Source organism: Esox lucius, chromosome 14, assembly GCF_011004845.1.
Source record: "Esox lucius isolate fEsoLuc1 chromosome 14, fEsoLuc1.pri, whole genome shotgun sequence".
Taxonomy (NCBI): domain Eukaryota; kingdom Metazoa; phylum Chordata; class Actinopteri; order Esociformes; family Esocidae; genus Esox; species Esox lucius.
This window is the reverse complement of record NC_047582.1, coordinates 21,826,438-21,852,782: the sequence shown is the minus strand read 5'-3', so window position 1 is coordinate 21,852,782 and position 26,345 is coordinate 21,826,438.

Below are 26,345 nucleotides of genomic sequence, written 5' to 3'. Positions count from 1 at the left end.
ATGATGTTTGTCCGGAACTCAAGCTTCAGTTAATCGGGCTTCGCTTGGAACGGGTTTAGATCTGCTTTCCACCTGTTTCTATAAAGACAGCCAGTATAGCCAATTTGTCGTTAGAGTATGTGTTGCAGCCCAACATATATATTAAACATTTTCTAGTCACAAATAATGATATGGTTGTTAAATAATTAATAATAATACATGTCTGTTATGATACTGGTTTTGCATACCTGGTGCATCCATGTTGTAAGGGCATGCACGATGACCTCAGTTAGCCTTGCAAGCACCTAAGCTGCCTGAGGTAGCTGTACTTGATTGTTCCACTGTAGTTCTCAGTTATATGACTGACTGAGCAAACGCAAGTGTTATGCATGGCTGCTATAAAAAGTTATTCTAGAAAGAAAAAGGTGAAGGAAACATCTTATTAAGACTTCAATATGCGAAAGAAAAGAGGACTTTAGGAAGATTTGAGTGACATGTAACGTTAATGATTTTAACCTGTCACTTTGCCTTTAACGTGACGTTGGAGAAATTGGACAAACGATAATCACTGTATATGTTTAATAGGTTCTACTGCAGTTTGAGTGTTCGTTTAAATGGCCATAGATAATTGTAGATCAAAGCAAATTATCATAATTACGTCTGCTGTCATTACATTTCCCTAGGCCGCTTTCAGTGCTGCAGGATAGCTGGCTCTGTATCTCTTTCTCCTGCCCAACATCTCTCTCCCTCTCTTCCTACTGTTGAAAGGCATATATCATCATCAGACCCAACTGTCACCCTGAATGATTTCACCTTAACACTGCCCATGACATGTCTACATGAACACATCAATCAAGGCAACACATGGACAGTTGTGTCACTGAGCTCATATCCGAGACTTTTTGAGAATTTTATTTAAATAAACTATTATTTTAATAAAGGATCGTTATTCTATAACTTCAATTAATAAACAGGAATCCTTAAAGATAAAAAACAACATGCTGGTAATTTTTTGAAATACACTTACCAATTTATTTGTATACTCATGTAGTGTTTCGTCTGACCTTTTTGCCTCCTGAACAACCTAAATGTTTTGGCCATGGCTTCTACAATTCTACAAGTTATTGGAAACGTTTCACAGGGATGGTGGCCCTTGGTGATGCAAAGACTTCACGCAGTTCGTGCAGATTGGATACATTGTGCCAACAGTATATTCTCAGAATGCTCTACTTGGTTGAGGTCTAAGGACTGTGCAGGCCACTGTGGTAAACTTAACCAGGATATCTGGCCAGGCAAAGTCTTAAAACTCTTCAGTTGAAGTGTTTGTATTATGACTCGCCAATTTTTCACACTATGCCATTATTTGCCTGTATGTTGCCTACCTTAGCTTGCATGAGTCTTGCCATACTTTTTCAACATCTCTTTAGTTAAAGACCTGTTTTCGCCTCCAGGACTACTGTTGACTGTCTGTTTTTTGGTTGTTACACTATACTCTGTAATAACATCTTGCTAGTTCTCAAACTGAAATAGCATAATTTTTATACACGTCCATCCATCACCTTGTTTGCTTATTTCTAACCAGTTGTATCAGAGCACAAGGAAACTTGAGGAAGTTCAGATCCATTTACCACTGCTGAAACAGTCCCAGTCTAATTAGATTTATCTTCTTTTGTTTAGTAGCATTTATTATTAGTAAGAAATGTCTTGATTCTGCACTCCGGTTGTCAAACTGAGGGCCTTTTCACATTAACAATAGTTACCAGGATGACATTTCAATTTAAATAACATTTACATTTTCTAAATATGTGGGAGCATATCGTACAGACAGAGTTTGGCAATAGGCAACTTTTTGGTTACTGCATGATTACATATGTGGTCCATAGTTTTGATGTCTTCACTATTATTCAACAGAGAAAATAGTGAAAATGAAGAAATAACCCTGAATGAATACAGTAGGTTTGTCAAAACCTTCGATGTTGTTTCTGTCAGTCCATACCCATGGACCACCGGAAGCATCCTACCATACATAAAGGGTTTCTCTGATGACCGCACAGCACCAGATGCACCACCCCACACTTTAAGCCACAGCCATTGTAAATTATGTAGCAAAGTTAGTAAGAGATATTACACTACATTAACTTTTTAAGGTAAGGTAGAGTAATGTTAGTGTTTTCAATTATTTTCAACATGTCATGTTAACAAAAGCTAGCTAGATACTTAGCCAAATGTAGTTGATTAACACTATCTGTATTCAGCTATTGTGATGTTAAAAATATGATGTCAGAGCATCATGGTCATTTTCTATTCCTCAAAATGTACCTAGCTATCCATAGCTAAGCAGAAATTAATAAAACAATTATGGAGCTGAGGGTCCCTGTGCCTAAGAAGAAAAACGGAAAAAAAAATATTGCATGTGGCAGTGCTGTAGACTGGAATGTAAAATGGCATAAGACATATAGAGATACCGTTCCATAGATTTGCCCCCCCCCCCTCAAAAAAACATAAAATTAAATAATGAGTACTAAAGGTGTTACAACACCTCTAAAACAGGTGCTGCAAACCCACAACAAACTCACTTTGACTCTGTCAACAAGCCTTGTTTGTGAACTAGTCTGATAGGGCAGCTGGAAGCTGTAAAAGTGAGAGGACTATTTGATGGGATTATGGGTAGGGAAAGTCCAGAAGAAAACAGAAGAAGAAATATATAAATACACCCACTTCAAACAGTGAAAGGAGACAAGCAGTTGGCTATGCAGTTGTGTGGTGAACCTGGCAAAGAACTGATAGAACAAACTCATCTCAGATAACAGGTAGCTCTGGCACCAACACTATAAAACACAGAAGCCGTTGGCTCTGGGCTTTTTTGCTGCTAGTTGAAAACAGTAGCATACATGGGTAAACAATACTGCTACAGAGTGAATAGTCCAAGTTGGAGAAGCAGAGGAACCTACAACCTCCCACATGCACAAACATTTTCAATGTCAATTTGTTTATACTTCCAACATTTCCCATTTTTTGCAAACCTATTAAAAGGCACAGTATATTGATTAGATCCTAGAGTTTTATATAATGTGGTCCTACATTTTTGGTAATGTGACAAAACATCCTAATGTGTGGATAATCGTTGGGAATTTAAATGAAATATATAATATAATACACTGCTGAAAAATATTATGGGAACACCTAGTGGGACCTGTGCTCACAGCCCAGCACCGTGCAGCTCGATTGGCATTCGCCAGAGAACACAAGATAGACAGGTCCACCATTGACACCCTGTTCCTTTCACAGATGAGAGCAGGTTCACACTGAGCACATGTGACAGACGTGAAAGAGTCTGGAGATGCCGTGGTGAACGTTATGCTGCCTGCAACATTATTCTACATTATTGAACATGACGGGTTCGGCGGTGGGACAGTGATGGTCTGAGCAGGTATACAGAGGGTCGCACAGACCTCCACGTGCTAGCCAAAGGTACCCTGACTGCTGTTAGGTACCGGGATGAAATCCTCAGACCCATCGTCAGACCTTACGCTGGTGCAGTGGGCCCTGGGTTTAACCCGGCGCAGGACAATGCCCAGCCTCCTGTGGCCAGAATGTGTGGGCAGTTCCTGGATGTCAAAGGCACTGATGAATCCAGCCATCAATCGGTTGGTGATTTTGGTTTCCATTGACCGTTGTTACGTCATTTTTTTCTTACTGAATTACAGAATATACAGTAAAGATTTTGATCTTTAATATAATTTGTTAATCGAGACCCGATGTGTGATTTAAGTGTTCCCTTATTGATTTTTTTGCAGTGTATAAACAAATATAATTAAAAAAGCGCCCATAAACCATAATCCCACAACCACCATGCTTCACCACTTGTATGAGGGATAGTTTGTCCAGAAATCACATTTCGGTGACTGTCCACTTACCCCCAGCAGGTCCTTCAGGCGCATAGTCATTTTTAAAAACAATCCATTATTCAGCTCTGTAAAAAAACGTATGTACCGCTATTGCAATGTTCAGTTGCAAGCGGAAAACTACTCTAAAACTATATAGGTCTTCAAACCTCTCCTGGGGACCCCCCACCCAGCCATTCCATCTATTAGATGTATCCCAGAACTAGCACACCTGGAGGGTCCCCAGGAGAGGTTTGAAGACCTATATAGTTTTAGAGTAGTTTTCCGATCCAAACTAAGAATGTTGTATTCCTCGAAAATAAAACAAATTTTAATATTAGTAATATAATTCTCATCTCAAATGAACGGGTACTTCCTGTGTTCACTAGTCAGTTTTGTTCACAATTGTAACAATCCAAGCGTTTGTTTGGGAAGACTAAGTGTATACATCACTGTAAACGATTAATGTCATGTCATGTGAATGTTAGTATTCTCTAGCTAGAAAGCAAGTTACCTATTTTGTCTTTGATATTCACCTTGGACAGTCAAACTTTATTTGCTTGAGAGAGAAAGGAAAATACATGTACATTATGTCTGACTCTGAATATGGGGGATATTTTCGGGGGATAGAGCCTTACTCGTTCTAATCATAATACATAGATGATGAATTGACTGAATAGAAGCTTGGACAGCAGCTAAATGGGGGCGGTGGTGAACAGGATAATCCCCAACCCTTGCCCAGAATATCTGGAGGCAATGTGTACTTTGATGGTACCGCGACAGATTACTGAATGTATTTTGAAGTGTTTTGGAGTAGTTTTTTGCTTGCAGTGCAGCATTGCGATAAGGGTACGAACCGTTTCCATTCATGAATTTGGACAATGCTAATATCGCTAATTCCATGGTGGGACAGAGCTGAATAATGGATTTTTTTTTTAAATGACTATGTGTCTTATGGAATATTTCCTGGTAAGTGAACTTGGAGAAAAATATCACTTTTGGATGAACAAACCTGTTTAATAACATGGAATGCAGGCTTTTGCTAGACATAATGGGGTGTTTATTCACAAAATCAACTCAAGTTTGTCAAAATGCAACTGTAAGCACTTCTAAGATTCCTTAAGGATATTACAAGATTGTTCTATGGACAGATCACTCAAAAGTTAAAGTGTTTGGGTGACATGGGTGACATTATCTCTGCCAAAAACCAAACCATTCCTCCGTAAGAAACTCATACCAATTAAAAACTGTTTATTTGTCCGTTTGCACACAAGTGCAGTATGAATGGAGAGTGGAAATTCCACAAAGAGCAATCAGGGAGCAATTAGGGTTCAATAGAGTACTTGTCACATGCATTGTCAATGATGAAGCAATGCAGTTGATTCATTATTCAGGTGTGCCACAACTGCCCTGTTTGGTGTGGACATTTATGTGCTGGTTTCCGTGATCATGATAAATATGCCTCAAGTCAGATAGTCTAATTTTTTTTTTGAAATGTTGAATCTTCGTAAAAATCTCATCTTAAATTGTAATGCCGATAGAGTTGGGATGTTTATATCTGGTTCAATAATATACGTCTAACTATAGATTAAACAGAGCTAAACAATACGTTCCAAAATGGTGGAGAAAATGACATATGAATGCAGAAAATATACGAGCAAAATTACAAAGTTATAATAATAATAGAATTATGGCCTTGAATCCCCTCTAAGAAGAATGTTGGTGGTTCCAAACTTCTTCCAAATAAAAATGAGAGGCCTTCTATGCTGCATAAAGGGCACCTCTACCTCAACACAATTTTGTGTCTGAGCTCTATGAACAATTATTTAGATAATTACTGTCAACTGTGTGACCTTTTCTAGACTTTTTTGCCTTTCAAAATTATGCCCAATCAATTAAATTGACTAGAGATGGAGTCCGATCAAGTTGTAGAAACATTTGAAGGGTGATTGGTGGAAGCAGGATGCGCTTGAGCTAAATTTTGAGGAAGGGCCGGAATTTGTGCCCATTCATCCAAGAGCATTTGTGAGGTCGGCCACTGTTGTTTGAAGAGAAGGCCTGGATTGTGGTCAGGGCTCCCTGCAGGCCCCTCGAGGAACTTTAAACCAACTTTGTCAAACCATCTCTTTATGGGCCCCGCTTTATGCACAGGGGAACAGTCATGCTGGAACAGGAAAGGGCCTTCCCAAAGCTGTTGCCACAAAGTTGGAAGCACTCAACTGAGATGACCCTTCGCTGGAACTAAGGGCTTAGCACAAACCCTAAAAAAAACCCAGACCATTATCCCTCCTCTACTAAACTTCATAGTAGGCACGATGCATTCCAGTAGGTAGCTTTCTCTAGTAGCAGGTTCTTCAAGTAAGTTGCAAGGTGGAGCCGCGGTGGATCGGACTTGTTGGTCCAGTGCATCCCACAGATGCTCATTTGGATTGAGATCTGGGGAATTTGGAGGCCAGGGCAACACACTGAACTCATCATCATCTCATCTTCATCCACTTATCCGGTATCAGGTCGCGGGGGCAGCAGCTCCAGCAGGGGACCCCAAACTTCCCTTTCCCCGAGCCACATTTGCCAGCTCTGACTGGGGGATCCCGAGGCGTTCCCAGGCCAGTGTCGAAATATAATCTCTCCACCTGGTCCTGGGCCTACCCCGAGGTCTCCTCCCAGCTGGACGTGCCTGGAACACCTCCCTAGGGAGGCAGCTATGCCTCGATATCCTGTCCATAAAAGTTACAAACAGGATTGGTGACAAAGCGCAGCCCTGGCGGAGGCCAACCCCCACCTGGAATGAGTCCGACTTACTACTCCTCATCATGTTACTCAAATTCCCGAACAATGTGTACAGTGATGCATGGTGCATTATCCTGCAGAAAGAAGCCACTGCTACCAGGGAATACCATTGCCGTTAAGGGGTGTGCCTGGTCGGCAGCAATGTTTAGGTAGGTGGCACGTGTCAAATTGACATCCACATGAATGCCCGGACCCAGTGTTTCTCAGCAGAACATTGGCCAGCAATGTTGGGCAATGTTCTGGTGGAGGGAGCATCCTCATCTTCCCACAGTCTTCAATGGAAGACAGGAGTCATTATGGGCACTCTGACCACTGTGCAGCTACGCAGCTCCATATGCAGCAGGTTGCGATGCACTACATTCTTTCTGTACCCATCATTAAAATCTTTTTTGACTTGTGCCATGGTTCGGACAAGATGGAGAGCCTTTGTTGTCCTTGTGCATCAAGGAGCCTTGGGAACCCTGTCGCCGGTTGTTGTGGTTTGTCCCTCCTCAGACCACAGTCGGTAGATGCCCACCACTACTGGCTGGGAGCACCACACAAGCCTTGCCGTTTCAGAGATGCTCTGACCCAGTCATCTGGCCATAACCATTTGTCCCTTGTCTAAGTCGCTCAAGTCTTTACTCCTGCCCATTTCTCTTGTATTCAACACGTTGACTACGAGAACTGATTGTTCGCTTACCATCTAATCTACCCGGACCTTGACACGTGCCCTTGTTTGTAGAAGATCAACATTATTTGTTTAACCTGTGAGTGGTCATAATGTTTTGGCTCATCATACATGTAAGTGAAGTGGTCTCATAGCAACAGACTCAGTCTCTATTTGAGGGCAGAAACCAGCCTATTAAAAGTGACATTTCACTAAAATCAAATGCTAGTGCAGTGGCAGTTTGAACTCAGGTAAACCTCTAATAAACAGTACCCTACTCAGAGATACAAGGCTAGAGCACGTGGACCGTGGTAACAGCTCATATTATTGAGATACAGAATATCTATTGGCGGATTGCATTGGTAAATTGCATTATAATCTGTGACAATGAAGAGATTGGTTGAATGTTTGCGCCAGTGCATTTGTTTCTGCAGCTGAAAAAAGACCTGAGTCAGTAATGGTAACTGAAAAATGATTACTGTAACAATGCAACGCAATACCTAAGATCCGCGTCTTATATTTATTCTGCTAGCAAGGACCTGGAGGGGGCAATGCTGTCGCGGACCTGAGCGAGACCCTTGACCCCGACCAAAACAAATTCACCCTTTTGTTTATGTGACATGTTGTGTTGTTATCATCCATTTGCATGGTTAATTTAGTATTTAGATAATTTAGTATTGACAAAGTTATCATAGTTTCAAGGCTCTCATTTTAATGGTCTTACCTGTAGACTTACCCTAACCCTAACCTTAACCCATTTTAATGGTCTTACCTGTAGCAGCGACCTGAATTCATCTGGGATTGGATCTGGAGTCTTCTCGTGTATTTATCCGTGATTAACCATGTGAATGAATGATAACAGCCTTCTGAGCCTACTAGTAGGCGTAGCAGGCCCCTTCTGACCCATATCTATGAGGTTGATAACCATTGATAATGCCCATTCAATTCAATGATAACATTCAAACCGGGTGGTTAAATAACGTTGTAGGCCTATATTATCAAGTGGAAGAATTCCTAGTTTAGTCAGCGTCACTACGAAATTTTCAGACTAATTCATGTTGGAATTAAATATATTAAATTGGGCATTGGATAACTGACACATTACCCACATGCCATTGCGTCACAATACGAAATAATACGAAATAACTCTATGAGATCATATAGCACAATGGCATATTTTTGTTAATTACATTATAAATGAATGGATTGCAGGTTATGTAAACATACATTATGGGCTGCAGAGGCCAACCAAATTGTACCTTAGTCAGTTTATTTAAGGCAGTGCTGAATGCGTGGCTCAATATTGGCAATCATTTTATAATTTACTGGGTGAGAGATTGATATGTTGGAGGGATTTTCTTCTTCCAGATACTGCATTTTCAATGCAGGAAATAATTTTTGTTCAATTTTGTTTCATATCAATTCCATTTTCCCTATCAGGTTACCCACTTAATTACTTAATCATTGATTCCTTTCTTGAAATAGCATAAGGTTGTGTTTAGAAGGCCTACATAACATGGATTCGTTTTTTGCTTTGGTCCACATTTATTCATATCAATGGAATCCTGCCATCCCACACAATTGGTAGATTTAAGTGTGAGACTAATGAAGGAGTGAGTATTCGATAGACTTGACCTTCAGGGCAGAATTGTAGGGCTGTGCTTAACCCACTTCCGACTGAATGGTTGATTAGGGGTGAATCAGTTAGTCATTATATCGTCCATGTTCTGGTACAGTAGATTGAAGAAAATAAATACACATAAATGCAATACAGTAGAAAAGGCTGTAAGGCAGCAGGGAGATAGTTGGCTGGAGAAAAGTGATTTACCGTGGACTATTTTTATATTGTAGCAATGAGCAGGAATTTGTCCCAGTGTCATCAACACATTGTTATTTGGATTGAAAAGACACACAGTGGACTATGTTGATTCTCTTGTATTATTCTCCTGTGAACTGTTTCTGGATATGCATGGTGTTTAGGTAAATGTGTACTGGTGATTGAGCAGGGTAAGCTCAGGTAGGAAAAAAACTTCCCATTCATTTGTCATGAAATAAAGCATGACGGATGGTCTTTAGAGAGAGACTAACATGACACTGGGCTGGAGTGATGGATGAACTTTACTCTGGAGGAGCAGAGAATGAATCTTCCCCCACTATCTTGAAGTAACCACTCCCTTGTAGACTGAGCCAGTCTGCCAGGCAGTTAACATCTCCCCTTCCACTACCTAAACACTCCCTTGTTCACTAGCTAACAGTCAGCCAGCCAGAAGTTATAGTCATGGAGCAGTCAGTGGGGACACACTCAGGCCTTATTCAAGCCATTAGATGCATTATACATCACAGTATCTAAGCTGAAGACAAACAATGATGGATCCCCTTCAAAGACTCTGTCAAACAGCCTCATAAATGGCTGACTGATGTATCTGCATGGTAGGAACTGGAAGTGTGTGGGTTTGTGCCTGAGAACGTGTGTGTTTTGACAAGGTGTGTGTGTTGTGTGTATGCATATTCTGCATATGCACTCGTGTGTGCAAACTCCCAGTGTGTGTGACTGGGGCGTCACTTCATTAGTCCTGGCATGACAAGGTGCGAGATGATAAGGAGGTTTGAAAAAAGATTTGAGGAGAAAAAAGAAAGGAAGAAGAGCTGACAGACTTTAAGTGACAGCCATGAGTGCTTTCCATTCTAAGCGAGTCCTGAGTTCAGAACGGAACACAGTGGAGCTGCTAGCTTGGCTAAAGCCTATTAAAACAGAACTCCATCCCTCCATCTGTAAGGTTTTTAAACAGTTGCGTCATCAAGCAAAACCCAGATCAAGGTCTACGATAAGAAGTATCCTGTTAATTTCCATTATTTCACTTCCGTTTCCCCTGTTTAATCTAGCTGCTTTGCAATAGCTGCCTGTTAGGTGAAAATGGAACAAAATGAGTTGTTATGTAGACGTCTTCGGAATTATCCCCTGTGTGTTGGGAGAAACCTCAGTAGAATCCAACCTTATTACTGAAGCTAAACTGAGAAGCCACAACGTTCCAGGACATCACTGGTAACCTTGAAAATCTGAGATGAGATGACAGAGTTAGATTCCATCCTGCGCTCTTAAATACTAATATTTTTAGAGAAGACCAAGAATTATCTATTTTACTGTGATTTATTCATGTTGTCTAGTACAGTACCATCACTATCACTCACTCTGACATGCTGTCATCCACTTAAAAACATAAATAAATATACAGCTCTGGAAAGAAATTAAGAGACCACTGCACCTTTTTCTTTCCTTTCCAAAAAAGTTGGAAAGGAAGGTTTTGAGTGAGGAACAGAAGGGTTAAATTTAAGAGACCACTGCAAATTGAACGCTTCTGTTCCTCACTGAAAACTTTCCTTTTCCAATTTTTGGTGCAGTGGTCTTTTAATTTTTTCCAGAGCTGTATATATATAAAAAATCTGATAAAGAATCAAAAGTCTCCAAGACCATTTCTATCCACACACAAACTTTAACAACTTGGACCCATATTTGAATAATAACAAAAACAGTTCTGACCCTCCCTCATTAGTGGAGTTATTTTATTTTCTATAGATCAATATGAGTGAACTGCAATATGATGGAGATTCATTTGAAAGGTGTAACAATCTGTAGTCCTTACCAAATACTGATTACCTCTGAGATTTTGTTGATCCATTCCATTCATTTTACACAGCATATGTAGGGAAGCACAGCATATGGATTGCAGTGCGGTACAGGAACCTGTTTCTCTCAGTCCTGGTTTTTGTGTGCAACAGTGCCAACAACATAATTTGTGTTCGCAAACAGAAATTCTGGTTTATTTCAGGTTTTCTTCAGGTTTAACGTCACATTATTTAATGTTGCCCTTCATCCCGGAATCAGTTATACACACGGTTTTTGTGTTTGCTCATTATCCCACTGTATTAGGCACTCATTTTCTGTAATTGGTTAGGTGTTATTTTCAATTATGGTTTGTTTGTGTGTTTTACGCACTTAACCCATTGCATTTTCACAAGGAACCTCCACAGGCTTCATTAAAAGCACCTTTTGTTTTGTAGTTCTGTACTTATGTCTGTCTTTTTACAATACTAGATATATTTAATGTGACCACATTTCTTGTCGACTGGAAAGTCCTGAAGTTTGTCGCAAACCCCTCTTCCAAGGTATTGTGGCCTACAGTATATTACCCCAAAAAGCATGCACAGTTGCATACTGGGAAAATCCACCAGAAATAGTATATTCTTTCCAGAACCCTTTGGTTTGGGACATGCTAATCTTCATTGAATAGACTTAAGGATTGATACTATGTTAATCGAGACAGGGCCGTCTTTTCCATGCAGTTCTGCACACTTTCTGTTTCTCACCATTGGCTTAGTAGCTTAAAATAACTGTTTTTTAAAATGGGATTTTAACATGTACATCCCAAGGCAGGCATCCATTTGGCTATAGGTAGAATACGTCACAAACTTTTTCTTTGCTGGCTAACACAGTATTAGTACAAATTAATTAAAGCAGCTCCAATACAGATGTGTTGTTTAATCCACTTTATTACAGACGTTTCTTGCCCAGCACCCTTACATATATAAGTTAAGTTAAAGACCATTAAAATAGAGTCTCTCCACCTGAAGAGCTAATCTCTACTTTCAGATACCCAGCACACTCATCACAACCTGACAAGCCCTTGTATACAAATAAATGCAGGCACACAAACTAGTAGATTCTACTAATTGGAAGGTGAACCAGATTATCTTCTGAGTAAAATAGAGGAAATCGTAACTAAAATAATATTTTATTTTCTACGATTCCCTTGTTAATCTGAAGACAGTTTGTAATGAGAAGGTATTGGTGGCTAATGAATTCTCACACTGGTTTTATATTTTGGTAACTAACACCCTGATGGTATCATGTCTAACACATTAATTAGAAGTGTTTTGAATTTAAAGTTTGAATTTAAATGTTCCTTGCTGAGTATACAGAATTAAGAGATGGAAACATTGTGTGGAAGTGGTGTGCAAAGATCAACATTGATGGATGGTTGATAATAACTTCATGGAAATTCATCAAAGCATTAAAGGTTAACAGATACCTGCAGGACTTAAGTGTGGTTTGACAACAACAAACTGATTGTGTCCTGGTTTGAATCTGAATTGCTAAGCAGCTCATAATTCAATACCATCCACAACTCCAATCAGCACATCTTGCTAAAAATCCCACTGTTGCCAAAGAAGGATGCAATTATATGGACTAAACCTTCTCATTTGGACTTGAGGTCATTTGCCCATGTTTGAAAAATAACAATAATGATGCCTGTGATTGCTAGTTGGTTGATATGAGAATAGCATAGTCATGATTGGGTCTCAACCCTTCTATTCAGGATTTTTTTTATATAATAAGCATTAACTCAATAAGAAGATGGCTAAATGTATAAATGTATGTTCCCATCTTCTCTAGCTTGCAATCACAAATTAATTATTCAATTATATTTTATTAAGCCGTTTTGACATCAGCAGTTGGAGCCTGTCCTTTCAGTCAGGAGCAACCCAGGAATGTTGAGGTGAGGGAAGAGGATAGGACACTTCATATCGTCAGTCATAATTCAATCACTCACATTCTGAGATAATACATTGTTGGCCCATGCTTCTCGACTTTGTACAAATCCGAAACTACTGTGGCCTATATAGAGGACATGTTTGGGCAGTCACATTTCCTTTAAGGGAAATGACAAATAAAACCAACAAAGGAAACAAAGGAGCCCTAAGGTTAGGAAAATGCATGGGAAGCAGAAAAACAACTTTGTCCCCAAACCAAATATGATAAATAATAACCTAATAAGTCCCAGAATATTTGATGAGTGTGTATATTTTTGCCAGCCTCCTCAGTTAGGCCAAAAGGTAAGCTGTCGATAAAGTCAATGACAATTCACGGGCAGGCAGCAAGGAACAGTGGAGAGGGAGAAAAAATAGAGGGTGCACAGGAAGCTAGCCAGGAGCAACATGACAGATGATGCAGACACACAGATAACCTTCAAGGCGCGCGCACACGCACACACACACACACACAGCCAGAGTTGGGGAGAAAAGGATTACAAGTAATCCATTACTTGGCCGTAGATAACTTCATGATTACAAAAAATAAAAAATGTTGGTAATCCGTTACATTACCAACAAAAATATTGTAATCGGATTACAGATACTTTAGAAAAAATCTATGATTACTTTTGGATTACTTAAATTTAAATAGGTATAATAATTATGACACGTTGCATGTTTGAGTGTGTTATTTAATGTTTTAAAAACATTGTTATTTGAACCAAAATAAGAATTGCAGTTGTGTGTGATCATCATGCAGGCAAAGGTGGTTGGCTGGCATAACCAGATTAGTGACGGACAAAGTTTTTGGTTGGTTGGATGGAGTATATCTACGATAATATTTGCCGAGCCATATAAAATGCTGGCAAATCTACTCTATGCATCTTTCTCAGAACAATTATTGTGTCATGCCCTGATGTGTTTAACCTGTTGTCGTGTCCCCGCCCCTCACCAGCTGTTCCCGGTTCCCTATTAGCCCTGTGTATTGAAACCCTGTTCTCTGTTTGGCAATTGCCAGATCGTCTTGTCTTGTACAGTCGTTTCCAGCGTTCTATGTGTTGCATCATCCATTCTACCTGTCCTTCCATTCCCTGGTTAAGACCCTTGCCTGTTTTTCAGATTTAGAGCCTGCCTGCCCTCTCCTGTACCTTCGACCATCTGACCACCCGACAACGAACACTGCCTTTCCCCCACCACGAGCCTGCCTGCTACCCCTGTACCTTCGACAATCTGATCTTCCGATAACGACCACTGCCTGTCCACCACTACGCCTGCCCACTACCTGTTTGTTCAATAAATACTTTGGACCGCCTTCCTCTGCCTCTGTGTCCGCATTTGGGTCCCCACTCGTTCACCGTTGTGTCATATTGGCGATAGGCCTACCTAGTGTTATATCTTTTTCAAGTTTCAAGGAATATTTGTAAAATGCACCGAACAACACACCCAGGATGAGTTGCACCGAATAACTTAGACAGGATTTGTTTAGTAGATTAGGCAATGATTTGTTAGATAACTGTAACATGGCGCTGCATTCAAGATAAAACATTATATAGAATTGACCACGACATTTGAGGAGAAAAGGGTGTGTTGGGAAGCACTCTGCCAAAGGATGATTATTTGCATTTGACACAGCCACATCAACTCCGTCCATACAGGTAGGTGATGTGATTTTGCTTGCTTTGGCCCTAATAATCGCAGGTTTGCTATATTTCTATGCGGGTGTTCACAATTGCAAACGTGCATTTGCGTGACTGGGGTTTCTGCAACATTTTGACAATGTTGTTGGTTGTGGAGCAAAACATCGGACAACTGCTCATTTAGTTTATGCGCGAAAAGCTACCGATATCTTAATTTTTATATACAACAATGTACCTTTTAGAGTAATTGCCATTTATTTTTCAACAATATATTGAAGCAATAATGAACATGAATAAAACACAAATAACAGAATATCATTAGATTTTGTTTTATGTTCAGATGAAAAGTCAGATTCTGGAAGATCGAGGGTTATTGGATTCATTGGAATGACTGAATATATGACAGACCTTTGTTGTGTAATGTAGAGATGTAACCCATTCATAATGAAGTAGAAGCAATGGTTTAGAAACCCTTTCGAAGGCGCTACACAGAACCCATAAGGTAAAATGCTAATTCCGTTTTTGGCCAGCTATGTAAACTCTAACATTGATTGATCCCGCTAAAGGTATTCAATTGGTGATACAGTGGGGAGAACAAGTACTTGATACACTGCCAATTTTGCTGGTTTTCCTAATTACAAAGCATGTAGAGGTTTGTAATTTTTATCATAGGTACTCTTCAGCGGTGAGTGACGGAATCTAAAACAAAAATCCATAAAATCACATTGTATGATTTTTAAGTAATTTGCATTTTATTGCATTTTATTGCATGACATGAGTATTTGATACAGAAACCTTTGTTTGCAATTACAGAGATCATACGTTTCCAGCTGTCTGGCCTTACACTGAAAATATCAGCAAGCTCATGTTCTATTACTTTTTGGTGTAACAATTCAAAAAAATTATAAAACTGAACTATTTAGAAAGAGCAACATTCCATTTTTGTTTAGCTTTAGACCAATAATTTTTATAAAATCAGAGTTACTGAAGTTTTCCAGCCGGCTCAAAATCAAAGCAAGTAATGTAGCAATTGATTTTAATATTTAGCCCAAAACAAAAGCCTACATTTTCAAGAATGTTTACACCTGTATGTGTATGTGTATGGAAGATTGTACTGGGAATTCCTCTAACAATTTTTCTTACAAATACCTCTAGACAGTATGTTTAAAAACTAATGCATTCACTAACCATGCACTTTGTCAGTCTTGTTTTGACTTAAATGTGTTCAACTATTTCAGAGGTAGCAGTGCTTTAACTGACATTTTTGTTCATGTTTCAGCTCATTTGGGCAGAGTTGCTTGTGTGGACGAATGAAAAAGACATCATTGAGGTGTTGATGCTCACGGGCTGTCCGTTCTCTTCCATTCACTCCTACAGTATGCATAATAATTTACGATAATCTGACCATGGGAAAAAGAGCTACTGTAGGCTAAAGTGTAATATTGATAGCCATTTAGTCAGGAATTACTACATAAGCAATAAAATCCATCACTTTTTAGGTGAGTACTTACTAACAATTGATGGGTACTTACTATATTTATTGCCATCTTATTTCACTGTTGTTTCCTGGAACTTTTCAGATATTGACTGCAAACCAACTATTTATTTGTAATTGCCATGTTCTCACCTAGTTGTTTTCATAATTTTTTCTTTTGTTTCCTGTAACTTTGTTATACATTACTTAGATGTTACCAGGACATATCCCTCATATTTAGAGAACTCTAAATTAAAGTGGTACTGGTTAGTAAATGTGATTAAATGGGGCTCAGCCACAGAGCAGAAAGAGAGTAAACTGTCTTGACCATCCTTCAGTAAGTAACCGTTCAGTTTCCTGATGTGACAATAATTGAGTGCAATATGTGGATGTTGAACACAGCTATGCAACACAATTCTGACTGCTCCTCATTTTTCTGAATCACTGCACAGTATATACAATTTCTGCTATACTGAAAATGCTGGCCATATTGTGCTGTCATAGGATTGAAGATATCACACTAAAATCTAAACACTGGTACATTCTGGCAGTAGAAAACATCCTAACAGTTCTAGCACATAGCTTAACTGCATTGCTGGATTTGAATTAAAAAAAGTTTTGTATCATTTATAAAATAAATTAAAAACTGTAAATCAAATAAAGTAAAACAGATTGAGAACAAACAAGGGAGAATGCCTATTCTAGCGGATGGTGTCTAGCAAGTCATAAAAATGTAGAAAAGGCTGTGATAGGTGAAAAATGGAGTAAGACACTAAACATATTTCAAACTTTTTAAATATGTAAAAGATATGTTCAAAGATATGTTCATTAAAGATATGTTCAAATATTAAATATCCAATATGAAAATGTTTCTTCCTTCAAATTACACATAACAAATGTTTTTAAACCCTATTTGGCCCAGCATTTTTTATTATGGATTTAATAATTGTATATTAAAGTGTAGTTACCATTCAAGTGTGTTTAATTGCCATCAATACTTTTGCTTTTCTAAACATGAGGGTAAAAAAAATATCCTGCAATTTCTGAGTATATTTTGAAAGCAATTATTGAAGGGGCAATTAGTTCGCAAACCAATGATCCACTTCTGAAATACACTCACCTAAAGGATTATTAGGAACACCTGTTCAATTTCTCATTAATGCAATTATCTAATCAACCAATCACATGGCAGTTGCTTCAATGCATTTAGGGGTGTGGTCCTGGTCAAGACAATCTCCTGAACTCCAAACTGAATGTCAGAATGGGAAAGAAAGGTGATTTAAGTAATTTTGAGTGTGGCATAGTTGTTGGTGCCAGATGGGCCGGTCTGAGTATTTCACAATCTGCTCAGTTACTGGGATTTTCACGCACAACCATTTCTAAGGTTTACAAAGAATGGTGTGAAAAGGGAAAAATATCCAGTATGCGGCAGTCCTGTGGGCGAAAATGCCTTGTTGATGCTAGAGGTCAGAGGAGAATGGGCCGACTGATTCAAGCTGATAGAAGAGCATCTTTGACTGAAATAACCACTCGTTACAACCGAGGTATGCAGCAAAGCATTTGTTAAGCCACAACACGCACAACCTTGAGGCGGATGGGCTACAACAGCAGAAGACCCCACCGGGTACCACTCATCTCCACTACAAATAGGCTACAATTTGCACGAGCTCACCAACATTGGACAGTTGAAGACTGGAAGAATGTTGTCTGGTCTGATGAGTCTTGATTTCTGTTGAGACATTCAGATGGTAGAGTCAGAATTTGGCGTAAACAGAATGAGAACATGCATCCATCATGCCTTGTTACCACTGTGCAGGCTGGTGGTGGTGGTGTAATGGTGTGGGGGATGTTTTCTTGGCACACTTTAGGCCCCCTTAGTGCCAATTGGGCATCGTTTAAATGCCACGGCCTACCTGAGCATTGTTTCTGACCATGTCCATCCCTTTATGACCACCATGTACCCATCCTCTGATGGCTACTTCCAGCAGTATAATGCACCATGTCACAAAGCTTGAATCATTTCAAATTGGTTTCTTGAACATGACAATGAGTTCACTGTACTGAAATGGCCCCCACAGTCACCAGACCTCAACCCAATAGAGCATATTTGAGATGTGGTGAAACGAGAGCTTCGTGCCCTGGATGTGCATCCCACAAATCTCCATCAACTGCAAGATGCTATCCTATCAATATGGGCAAACATTTCTAAAGAATGCTTTCACTACCTTGTAGAATTAAAGCCACGTAGAATTAAGGCAGTTCTGAAGGCGAAAAGGGGTCAAACACAGTATTAGTATGGTGTTCCTAATAATCCTTTAGGTGAGTGTACATCCAAATGATGGCAATGAAAGGTGTAACTTAAGGTTCAGCGCCTCCCAAACTCACAGGCTTGCCAAGACAGGTTTATCACAGGATTACCAAGAAAGGTTGCCACACAATTCTCTTATCTGTGACTTTGGGGGGCACTGTTCCCTTGGTTTGCTCCCATTTTGTACAGTGTTGCACCACCTCAATTGGTTTAATTAGAACCATGGACTTGATCCACAGGCATCCATTTCAAAGAGAGCAGGGTGCATGTACATGTATACCAAAAATGTCCAGTACCGACTCATTTTACATTCGATCATCATTAGTTGGAATTCATCATTTGGTATATAGTCCAAGTCTTAAAAAACAAGTATTTGACCTTCTGCTGTTTACACATATGCATATTAATTACAGATTAAAATGAGACACTAATGGATAGTACAATGCATTTTCATCCATTTCCCTAATCTTTGTCCCAGTCGGTGTCACTTTTACAGGTGCTTGTATCTGACACTGGGTAATCTAATTCATTATCTTAGAGCTGATGAACATGCAACAATCAGTCAAAAGGCTGCCACTGTAAACTACATTTTGTCAGATTACCTGTTTTAAATGAATGACTGCCCACCAAATATGATATACTTGAATAATGTTATGTTTCATCACCAAAGAAATGGATGTGATTCTGCAACTGAGTTGCCTTTACAGTTTAAGTATTGTGATGGAAATCTAGTCTGAATCCTTTAAGGCAGGTGAGGCAGAGATCAAATAATTATTTAACACAATAACAGTTATATACAGCTCTGGAAAAAAATTCTAGACCACTCCTAATTTTTCTTAAATCAGCATCTCTACATGTATAGCAGCCATTCCTTTCCAGTATCTGTTCAATTCTAACACAGGCACACCTCATATTACTTAATGAGGTACTGATTAGATGATTACCTGAACCAAATCTAATTTAACGAGGAAAAGTATAAAAACCACTGCTGTGGTCATCACTACCCTCTTGCAATAGGACCAGCTGGATGGAAAAAACAGTGTAAGTAGTTCCTCAAAGGTAATTTGACAAAAGAGTTGAAAAGAAATGCTTTGAGTGAGGAAAAGAAGGGTTCAATTCTGGCTGTACTGGCAGAGGGATACAGTGAGTGTCAGGTTGTTTCCATTCTGAACATTTCGAAGGGTTCATAAGAACAAGGTCAAGAAACATACATTGGGGACAACAAAGCTACAAGACTGGCAGAGGGCAAAAACGACCACTGACCGAGATGACCGTCCGCTAATTCAAATATCAATCAACAACCATAGGATGACATCAAGTGACCAACAAATATAATGGCAAACAGCTGCTCCATGGGGCAGGGCTGAAGTCGTGCAAAGCTTGAAAAAAGCCCTTCATCAATGAGAAGCAAAGAAGAGCCAGGCTAAAGTTTGCAAAAGACCATAAGGATTGGATTGTAGAGGAATGGAGTAAGGTCATCTTCTCTGACAAGTTACATTTTCAGTTTTGCCTAACACCTGGTCATCTAATGGTTAGACGGAGACCTGGAGAGGCCTACAAGCCACAGTGTCTCGCACCCACTGTGAAATTTGGTGGAGGATCGGTGATGATCTGGGGATGCTTCAGCAAGGCTGGAATCAGGCAGATTTGTCTTTGTAAAGGACACATGATTCAAGCCAAGTACAAGGTTCTCCTGGAAGAACACCTGCTTCCTTCTGCTCTGATAATGTTCCCCAACTCTGAGAAATATTATTTTCCAGCATGACAATGCTCCATGCCACACAGCCAGGTCAATCATGGTGTGGATGGAGGAACACCAGATCAAGACGCATGGCCAGCCCAATCTCCAGACCTCCAGACCCCATTGAATACCTCTGGAATTTGATCAAGAGGAAGATGGATGGTCACAAGCCATCAAACAAAGCTGAATTTCTGTTCCAGGAGTGGCATAAAGTCACCCACCAGCAATGTGAAAGACTGGTGGAGAGCATGCCAAGATGCATGAAAGCTGTGTTGAAAATCTGGGTTATTCCACCAAATATTGATTTCTGAATTTCTTTGCATTATTTGAGGTCTGAAAACAATGCATATGCAGTTGTTATTTTCTACAAATAAATACTCTAAATGTTTTTATTTGGAATTTGGAAGTAATGTTTTCAGTAGTTTATATAATAATTAACAATGAATTAATACTTTTACTCAAACACATACCTATGAATAGTAAAACTCTGTGGTCTCTTAATTTTTTTTCCAGAGCTGTATATATATATATATATATATATATATATATATATATATATATATATATATATATATATATATATATATATATATATATTTGCATATAAAGACAGAAAAAAACTTATACAAGATCAGTGACAGTCTGTCTGCCGTACAGGTCAGAAACACCTCTTTTGTATGAGCAGCATCTCACAAAATAACTGACCTTTGAGCATCACAAGTTTCTAGGATGTCAATCAGCCTAGGCTTGTTCCTCTTATTTGTTTAACTCTGTATTAGCATGTCTTGCATTTTCCTACTGTCTAAATACATGGACTAAGTACTTTACTATCAACCCAATAGGTAGCTAGTGATTTTTCACTCTCCTATACAATGGAACAATTAATCAATATAATTAATCAGCTCAGTAAATTTCCACAATAATATCCACAAATGTCTCATTTTAGGTCAGTAGTATAAGGAACATCAGAGAGGAACAGTTATTCTATGTAATGTATACCCTATTACAGAAACCTAAGCCCGTTTAATGCAGGAGTATAAGGATGTTTGCATTTCCTGCTCAATCCTCAATATACATAACATTTTCCTGAATCTAAGTTTCTTGGGAAATTGCATCTTCTTCCCTTAGCCCTTTCCAAGTCATCATGAGGGAGGAAGAAGTAAGGAGGAGAGAAAGGAATGAATTACCTCTGAGCTGATGCTTAGTGATGCCTAAAGTCTAATTAAGTTTCTACCACCGTTTTAATGGGGTTTACACTCAGTGCATTGGGAAACATGTGGTCTGGAAAGGCGAAGACCGACTTCAGTACGGTGATGGGAGATATACAGTGCATGCTGTATACTATAAGTCAAAGATGCAGAAAGGGGGCATGATTGACAATAGGATAATGGTAATTCATAAGTCCATATGTAAAAGCAATTCTCCCAAAATGCTTCACCAGTTATGTAGATTGGTTTGTAGGAAACAATTTGTGATTCCTGAATCCTCATTTTATATTACAAGAATTCACAAAAGTAACACTTGAGGAAACATAGTGGAAGAAAAATCAGCATGTGTGGAATAGGATTTTGATATTAGTATTAACTCAGTCCATTCCTAGGAATGTAGAGGGAATACTTTATATCGGGTTCCTCTTGGTAATTTTTACGAGATGTGTAACAAAAAAAAGTATGTTAAAACACAAATTAAACCAAATAACGTTGAAATATCATTATTATATATTTTTAAGGTTTGTTTCCAAAGATGTACACCATGATTCATGTAATCTAGAATATTAACAGGGAGCAGCACCACTAGTCAATCAAAGAAAATGATTTTTTCTTTGATTGAGTGTTTTACTTCCAGCTTTGCTTGAGTGTTTTACTTCCAGCTTTGGGCCACTAGCATCAAGGATCTTTGAAAATTATATTGGAAATAATGAAAACACTAGTAAGAAGAGGATACAAACTGAGCCAGAACAAACTGAGCAAAATCTTCTAGGTTAAATTGAGCACTTGGACTGCTAGAAACCAGATCATTTGCAAGGTGACTTTTTAAATTTAAATAGCCCAAAAAGTAATGATCTGTTTTTACAATATTATCTGTAATCTGATTTCAGCATTTCAGCTGATTTAGTTTTTCCTTTTTTTTTCTAATTGAGGAAAGGTTGCAAAGGTAGACATGGACTGCCTACTTTCCAAAAAAATCGGCTTGTGGACACAGTAGTTACACCAGAGTACGATAGAGTGAACTTGTCTACTGTAGAATAAGTGAACTTTCAAGCTGCCAGGATGTAACTCTCTGTCACTCAAGCTTGCTAAATCTAGTGACATACAGTTTACACAGAATTGTCAGTGAATGTAACAGCAAATACTGTACGCATAGGGAAGGTTGTAAGTTGTTCCTTCAACTATTCTTTCTGGAGAGATTGGATCCCCAAAAATGGGTGTAGCCCTGTAGCAACATTTTACATATTTTAAAAATATTTTTTCATGAACCATTTCCACCTGACCACAACTTTTTACCTGAATGCATTTAAAAAAAAGACTTCCTGTTACCCACTTCCCACCCAGTTTTTAGCTAGTCAACTTTGGCTAACCCAGCAAGGTACCCAACTTTGTGTTTGTTGAAACTGTTTAAAACTGATATTGTTTATTTAGCAGATTTGGCATAGGCTGACAGATACTCAATCATCAGGTCCACAAAAGATCTTGACAGGCAACATCACAACTTGCAATTTCATTCCTGGGGCCAAGCTTTGATTCATTCAAGACCTGTCAGGCAGTGTCAGAGGAACGCCTTAAAAATAGAATATGACCCCAACTACCCATGCCATAGACTATTCTCTATACTACTGCATGGCAGTCAAGCCGTGCAGTATGAGTGTGTCTGCTGCTATCCCTACCTATATGAATATGTACATAAAATGCTGTGGTGAAACCATAACTATTGGAGCTAGGCACTCAGTTGCGGAGAAAGATCTGACATCATACATATAGATAGAGAACTAAGATGCCTGTGTATACAGAGCATGACTTGAGACCTTTATTTTGCAGACCTTTGTAGAAGCAATTCTTTGATGACAGAGTCAAATGGTTCTAAGCCACGCCTCGACTGTGTCTCGCAGAAACAGCACTTGTACACAACGGTTACAAATATCGATTGCAGGAATCACGTTAGAAGAAAATGCGTTGTTTCAAAGAAACATTTGCCAAACCAGTCTCTAATAATATTTTACCCATTGCATTCAAAACTATATGAACGAGATAGCAACAAAAAGCAAGCAGTAAGGAAAACAAAAAGTCCACTCACTATTACGACTATTATTAAAACAAAGTCCATTCAAAGTCCTGTCCTTCTTTATGAAATGGGCAATGGCAAGTTCATATTACATCTCTTTTTGATTGAATTGTTCAATTAAGATCACATCCAGGGCAGACAGCCAGGCCATCACCATCCTTACATACACTCACACCAAAAAGCTAGCCAGCTAGCTAGGCTCTAGCGTGAGAAAACAAGAAAAGGCTCGCTATTGGCTCTGAATTAGTGACATATACTTAGGCACTCTAGAGGGCCTTATGACATCATGCAATTGTCCCACATACAAGACAATATTTGATTGGTTGATTCTACTGTCATTCCATAATGCTGTTCTAATAGAAGTCAATGTCAATGAGGTTGGTTGGTGCCTTCCATTCAAAGCCTGAGGGCCTAGACAAAGAGTGTTGAGCCCAGCTAGATTATTTTTACCTTTTCTCTTGGATATTAACCCTTTTTTCCCAACATAAGACAAAAAAGATTTAATCAATGAAAACAAAATTCCAATAAAAAACAAAAGTTACAATACATAAACATATATACAGATTTGTATCCATCCTTAAGCCCAGGCAGTTCCCCACTGCTAAAACGACCCTCACCCCTGCACACTGAGTGTATTTCAACTATTGAAATATACCCAGTAAAAAGGCAGACTTATACTGGAGAGTACACCTTCATAACAACAATAACATGTTCAGAAGTATTGAAAATGCTCTGCTTGTTATCAAACTGCTTGCTTGCACAAAACAAAATTCAAATTTTTCCACAACCATGTTGTTTCGTTAATATGGCAGAGACTTCAGCAAGTGAAGAGTGGACTTTTACTGCCTCATAAAAGGAAAGAGCCCAAAATGCACTTGAAAAATATTTATTAGCATAGCCAGTTCTGCCAGGAAACCCAAGTGGTAATTGGCCAGCGATGCATCAGCTGATGTAGGATAACTCCTATCACAAAATGTATTTATTTCCTGTTTGTTTAATTGTCAGGTTACTCACCCAGTCTGAAATGTTGATGGTTGTACTATTATGTGAGTGCAAATCCACCCACCAACCCTGCCTCCATCTGTTTCCTTCTGTGGGGGGAGGTGGGGGGGGGGGGTTGTGCTGCATACCTTGGTCATTGCCTGTGGGGATTGCTATTAATAATATTACAGTGATGTTATTGTTAGTAGTATTGTATACGTGATCATTTGATGGCAATGAGTTTCACCAGAGGAGCAGAACATAATGCCAAGACAATGTACTGTATGTACATTTCTCCAACATTTCTCCAACAAAACATGTTTTTTTTTGTCTGAAATTAATTATTGGGGCTACACCAACACGGGTCACTCATTCCTATCCCTATTTATCTCTATATTTTTTGCCTTGTTGGTCATTATACAAAATGAAATTATTTGCTTTTTTTTTTTGCAATAATGATGATTTGGCTAACATTTTATTTCAGACAAATGCTCAGTCAAAATTATATTTTGACTAATTGACACAAATAGTTATTACATACCAGATTTTAAATAGCCGGCTAAGAAGAGCGAATGTGTCTTACTGAGTGAGTGACTGACTGACTGAGTGACTACCTCTTGTTAGTAGTGGATAGAGAAACAGAACTGTAGGTCACAAGTTCGTATCTCCTTGCAGGCGAAGCGAAGTACACATTGTGAATTATTCCCAGTGTTGCCAACTCCTCAGTAAGGAAAGTCGCTATTGGCTATCTTAGAAGTCGCTTAGAAGTCGCTAAATGACTAAATGAATAAATCATCGCCTAATTTGCATAATTTGCCATCAGCATCATGAATGGATTATTTTATTTTTTTAACATACAAAACTCTTGTTGGAGAAAATAATATACATGCGTATTTACAAATGTTGTCCATGTACAAAAAATAATCACCTGAGCAAAAAAACAAAGAACAAATAAAAAAAGGGGGCGCTATTTAAGTCAAAATCAAAAGGCTCGAAAAATAAATAGACATTTAGAGCAACACACAAGGGGAGATATCATCATGGTCATGGATTAAGAGCACTGCACCAACTGTACATGATGGACGCTGCCTGTAGGAGAGGAAAAACGTCATAAGAGAGACAAAAAGTGAGTAAAAACACCCTAAATATGTTTAGAACTACAAATTAACTTTCTTCTGTCGATTCTTTTTTTTTTTTTAAACCAACCCTCCTCCTTTATCCAGGCTTGGGACCGGCAAAAGTTACCCAAAAGAGACACTCTGGCGGAGCGCATGCGCGATTCATTTTCAGTCGGGACGCGAAGGAGTTAACATCTCCTGCTCTGACTGCAGCACGGAGGAACTGCTGTGCGAGGACTGGGCCACCTGTGAGTGCTTTCAAATGGGGGAGGGGCCCACGGCGGCACCCGCTGCTTGTTGAGAAGATTAAGAACAAGTCTCCAATAACACCATAAAAAGTCGCTAGATTTGTCGCAAGTCGCTTTTTAAAAAAAAAGTTGCTAAGGGGGTCTGAAAAGTTGCTAAATCTAGCGACAAAGTCTGTTCACTTGATGAAAAAGTTATTTATCATCGCCTTTATTGATAGTTATTGTATAAATGTCAAATACATTTATATAATAACTATAGTTTTTTTGCCATGAAAGACAAAAATACATTATGTCATGAAATGAAATAGATTTGGCAGACTGGCTAGCAATTGCTCAATTCTTATGACTATTCCAGTAAGTTGGCAGATACCGGTAAAGCTTATTACTGGCTAATACACTGTTAAAACGGCCAGTGGCAAACGCAATACATAGCCGCTATTTATTTTTGTAAGAAATGTTAGTCAGTTTAACGGTATCAACGTCATTCACAAATGGCCAATTAACTATTAAAACGGCCAGTGGCAAAGGAGGATTTGTTCAGGATAGAGACATCCAGCAAATGTACAGCTCTGTGGTGTAGTGCTTAATGTCACAGGCTTTCACGTGGGCGGCCAGGGTTTGAATCTCGAGGTGACAAAATGTTCTATTGCAGGTCAGCTGGACTAAGC